The sequence below is a fragment of the Budorcas taxicolor genome, chromosome 1, assembly GCF_023091745.1.
Source record: "Budorcas taxicolor isolate Tak-1 chromosome 1, Takin1.1, whole genome shotgun sequence".
NCBI classification, from domain to species: domain Eukaryota; kingdom Metazoa; phylum Chordata; class Mammalia; order Artiodactyla; family Bovidae; genus Budorcas; species Budorcas taxicolor.
Window position 1 is genome coordinate 81,533,625 of NC_068910.1, and position 5,466 is coordinate 81,539,090.

Here is a 5,466-nt window from a genome sequence, read left to right on the forward strand (position 1 = left end):
CCTTGTCGTTTTTTCTTCAGTTTTTAAGTCCAATTTTTTCCCTTTTTGGAACCTGTTTTTGTTTTCAACCCCAGCAAAAAATATCTGGGCCAGTTCTTTTTGATTTTTTATGGTTTTCTTCAGCTCTCAATTTTTTTTTTTCTCTTTTAATGTGGTCCTCTCTCTCTTTTCGGGTCTCTTTATGATTAAAAACTCTCTCAGCTGCCCTTACTAGATCTTGTAAGGATTGCTCACTTAACCTCTCTATCTTTTGTAACTTTCTTCTAATATTGGGGGCTGCTTGATTTACAAATGCTAACATAACTGCCGCTCGTGACTCATCTGCCTGTGGGTCCATAGGGGTATACTGTCTAAAAGCTTCCATTATCCTTTCAAGGAAGGCTGCTTGGCTCTCATTTGGCTCCTGCCTCACTGAATTTATTTTGGCCAAATTAGTTGGTTTCCTGGTGGCCACTCTAAGGCTGGCCATAAGAGTCTGGCGGTACACTCAGAGACGCTCCCTACCTTCAGTGCATTCAAAGTCCCAGTTGGGTCGCACCAAGGGGAACCCCTCCTCAATGAGGTTAGGCTGTATTGTGGGCCTCCCATCCACCCCTGGCACATTCTTCCGAGCTTCTGACAGGATCTGCTTGTGCTCCTCTGTAGTGAAAAGCACCTGTAACAGTTGCTGACAATCATCCCAAGTGGGATTGTGAGTAAAAAGGATAGACTCTAAAAGATCAATAAGACCCTGTGGTTTTTCAGAGAAGGAGGGAGTCTGGGTTTTCCAGTTGTACAAATCACTAGTGGAGAAGGGCCAATACTGATATGTCCGCTCTCCACCCTCTCTGGCTGGCCCCGCCCGGACCGGAAACTCGTGAATGGTGGAGGAGGGGACTTCTGGGTCTTCTTTTTCCGCTACGCTGGCCATTTCCCTTGTTCTTCCCTGAGCTTCCTGGGCGGGGCCCCCTTCTCTGGGAGGAGCTGAAGGCTCGGTTCTCCTCCTGGCTTCTCCTGATGAAACCTGTGGAACCTGTGGAAGCAAGGGTGGATGTGGATCCATATATGGGGGTGGGAACAATTCGGTCTCCAGATCTATCAGATTAGGATACAGAGAAGATTCCTGGAAGACCAGCTTTGGTCGATTTTCATCCTTTTTCTCTTTTTTTTCTTCGGAAGCCTTCATGACTAGCACCTGTGGGCTTGGCGAGGTTGGAGTTGGGGAAGGGGGACAGGGAGGTTTAGGAGGTTTAGAAGGAGCGAGAACAAAGGGTTTAAGCCATTCCGGCGGGTTTCTCACTAGATCCTGCGAGACCAGAATGTAGGGAGTCTGATCTGGGTGCCCGGCAGGACTAGGAGTAAGCACCTTCTCTTTAACTGACTGGATAATTTGGGGATTGAAGGTTCCCTCTTGTGGCCATCCGACATCAAAGGTGGGCCACTCAGTGGAACAGAAAGTCACCAGTTTGCTCTTCTTTACCAGTAATGAAAGATTCTGAGCTCTAGACTTGAAACCAGAGAAGTGGTTAATCATAAGAGATAAAGGAGTAGAAGTTGTTTGTCCCATGATTATAGAAAAGTATACTGGGAGCCAACAGAGCACACAAAGAGCAATGCAGACACCACAAATAGACAAACAGATAACAAACGCAAGGTGGCCACCAACAATGCACTCAATCTTACCTGCAGGGTGTTCACAGAGCCAGCCGCCTTCCCGGCACGATACCAGGCCTCGGCCTTACGCCGGACTTAATCTAGCAACCAGAGCCAGCCGCCTCCCCAGCACGATACCGGGCCTCGGCCTTACGCTGGACCTAATCCAGTAACCAGAGCCAGCCGCCTCCCCAGCACGATACCAGGCCTCGGCCTTATGCCGGACTTGCCTCTGCACTTTACACCCAGATGCCTCCCCAGTACGATACTGGACCCCGGACTTAATCTGGGCTTTTGCAATGTTAGCACCGGTGCTCAGAGCTCTTATCTCCTAATGAGGTTACTCCCTTCTACCAGGAGAGTTGTCCTCCCCGGCGGGACAGAGATCCCGGACCAGCCCCAAATGTTATGCACCGAGCCTGTATCTCCGAACTGACTGAGAGAGCAAGTCCACCACAGTAATGCAAAGGCAAGAAGGGAGTTTATTTCTAGCGCACTAGAGCCCAAGTCTCTTCCAGCACAGTGGAATCCGACAAGAGCCCCAAACAAAGGAGTATGGCGGCTTATATACAGGCAGTTCTTTGTCTCAGTTACAGGAGTAGCTGGTGTTACATGATTGGCCAGGCAGGATGAGTGCATGTCCTGTCTTTTTTTGGTAAACATGATTCAGGTCCTAGAGCCCATCGTTTGGTCCCTAACAGTTATAATCAGATGTATGTATGTATGAAATATTTATGAACCCTTAATAGGTGCTTTCATTTTCATGCATTGGAGAAGGAAATGGCAACCCACTCCAGTGTTCTCACCTGGAGAATCCCAGGGACGGGGCAGCCTGGTGGGCTGGCATCTATGGGGTTGCATAGAGTTGGACACAACTGAAGGGACTTCGCAGCAGCAGCCCAATAGGTGCTTGGCTGTCTAAGGTCACATGAGGACACTGCTGTGCATCAAGAATGCATGTACCTGAGTTGGAGAAGTCCCTGTGGTTAGTTTGTATCCACTTTCACATAGGGCACAAGCACTGGACTTGGAAAAGTCTCTGTGGTTAGTTTGTAGCATGTCGATAAGCTCCCGTGGGCTGCACTGGGGTTGTCTGGGGTGGAGATTAGAGATCAGTTTGAATATTTTTTGGCTAGGCCACTCTTCCTTGCTCATGTCTAACATCCTACCTTACAAAATGCAGAATTTAGCATTGTCATCATTGTCCCTGGCTTTCTTAATTTCAACAGCAAAGTAACATTGCTGAGGTGCCAAAGCTGGTGCATCTTGAAAGTTAGCAGAGATGGGAAGTCCTCTATCTTAAAAAGTGAAAGTGAAAGTAAAGTCACTCAATCCTGTCGGACTCTTTGCAACCCCATGGATTGTAGCCTACCAGGCTCTTCAGTCCATGCACTTTTCCAGGCAAGAGTACTGGAGTGGGTTGCCATTTCCTTCTCCAGGAGATCTTCCCGACCCAGGGATTGAACCTGGGTCTCCTGCATTGCAGGCAGACGCTTTACCATCTGAGACACCAGGGAAGCCCTAAGTATCTTACATTAATGAAAAAACAGAACCTTGTTCTGCTGTTTCACACAAACTCAGTCTCATGCACAAACCTGGAGGTGTTTATGAAAAAGTGCAGTCAAGTTAATTTAACTACTAGTATCATAAAATTTCTATGTATATTTCCTCCATAATGTTCAATATAAAATAGATGAGTCCCATGTTCCCCAAATAGGTCATGAGAGGACAGTGAATGGGTAACTTTTTTAAAGTCATTTTTTAATGTATATTAATTTACTAGGATAATAATAAAACTATTTCAAGTGTATTTCCTCAGTCTCTGATATAATAGTGCTACAGAGAAAGCAGCAATGATTATGACTCCAACTTTGAAAGTCAACAGCGATACAGACTATGGTTCCTTTCCTCAGTTTTGAATGAAACTAATTCCACTTGGTCAGCACTATTATTGGCTTCCCTGGTGGCTCAGACGGTAAAGCATCTGCCTGAAATGCAGGAGACCCAGGTTCAATTCCTGGGTTGGGAAGATCCCCTGGAGAAAGAAATGACAACCCACTCCAGTACTCTTGTCTGAAAAATTCCATGGACTGAGGAGCCTGGTAGGCTACAGTCCATGGGGTCACAAAGAGTCTGACAGGACTGAGTGACTTCACTTTCACTTTCTATTATTGGTGTCAGCTTTAGAAACTTCATTTTCCTTCATAGAAGTTTTAAAAGAAATCATCATCAGGATATCCACCAATTTAATGTTTGAAAGGTGTATTATAGTTATGATTTTGCTTGTCACTAAAATAGTATTATGTTGCTCTGATGTGACTATTTACTTAAATATCTTTTCTTGCTAAGTTAACCATTTTCACCTGTAGTGTAATCAATTCAGATTTTAGAATTTATTTACTTTCCTCCTCATATTAGTTGGCTTCCCTAGTGGCTCAGATGGTAAAGCATCTGCCTGAAATGCAGGAGACCCGGGTTCAATTTCTGGGTTGGGAAGATCCCCTGGAGAAGGAAATGGCAACCCACTCCAGTATTCTTTTCTGGAAAATTCCATGGACTGAAAAGCCTGGTAGGCTACTGTCCATGGGGTCTCAAAGAGTCCGACAGGACTGAGTGACTTCATATTAGTTGACATGTTCATATTAGTTGGCAATTTAGTCATTTTAGAGTCTAATCACAATCCTACTTACTCACTTTCAATTTTATTCACTCTTTCTCTCTCGCAATCTAGTCACTGTATTTTTCTAAGTTTATTTTATTTTTTCAGTGTTAATCTTGACTCATCTTTGTGACTCAATAGGTGTGATAATTTTCATACCACCAAGATCATTTTGATGGATATTTTTCAAACATTCTCATTAGAAATTCTATTTATCTTACTGAAAATGTCAAATGCCCCATTGATTTTCAGAATTGACTAAACATGTTCATCTTCATTTTTTTTTTTTCCTCTTTATAATTAAGGAAAGAACTAAAATGTCATGTTGGCAGGCCCATAACAAAAAGAGACCCATGTTAGTCTTCTTGCAAACTAGATAAAATTTACTGAGAAGGCTCAGGTGAACATATTGTGGGGAAAAACAAACAAACAAACAAACTCCTACTTTGAGTCTGGTAACTTGATCTGTATTAAAAAACTAAAGATTTATAGTTCTAGCACTGTGCTTTTATAATTTTATATAATACTAATTTTTCAATATGGTTTCTCCTGAAGACTCTTTTTAGACAGTGTAAAAATGTTCTTCATCATTAATTCAGTGAATAAATTAAAGATATAATTCATTGTAATTTATTATCAACTGCATCTTAGTTTTTGACTTCTCCAATGGTTCAGAAGTAAAGAATGTGCCTGTAATGTAGGAAATGCCAGAGACGTAGGTTCAATCCTGGGTTGGGAAGATCCCCTGGAGGAGGAAATGGTAATCCACTCCAGTATTCTAGCCTGGAAAATCCCATGGACAGAGGAGCCCTGTAGGCTACAGTCCTTGGGGGTCACAAAGAGTCAGACATGACTGAGCAACTGAGTATGCATGAGTATATTAATTTATTCATAGTGATTAAATAAAAATTACTATGAAGATAAATAATAACATACATAAATTGAAAACATATTTATTTAAATTTTATGCTGTATAGGCACTTATTGTGGTGAATACAAAATTTCCATTCTCATTTATCTTTTTCATTTACTCACTCATATTATGTACGATTTTCTAATTTTTTTGTATTCAAGCACAATGTATTTCTAAAAAGATATATTTGGATCTATAAATTATTGTCATTAGATATTCAAACTGTTCATTTTAGTTGACAATTATTAAAAATTCATATAAA

The 5,466-nt window shown here is 42.3% G+C and overlaps 1 non-coding gene across 1 annotated transcript; it reads left to right on the top strand.

Moving 5' to 3' along the window:
* Positions 1–3,589: 3,589 nt before the first annotated feature.
* On the top strand, positions 3,590–3,661 carry TRNAF-GAA (transfer RNA phenylalanine (anticodon GAA)). Its single transcript has one exon. It is a non-coding gene; the product is annotated as a tRNA-Phe (tRNA).
* Positions 3,662–5,466: the final 1,805 nt, after the last annotated feature.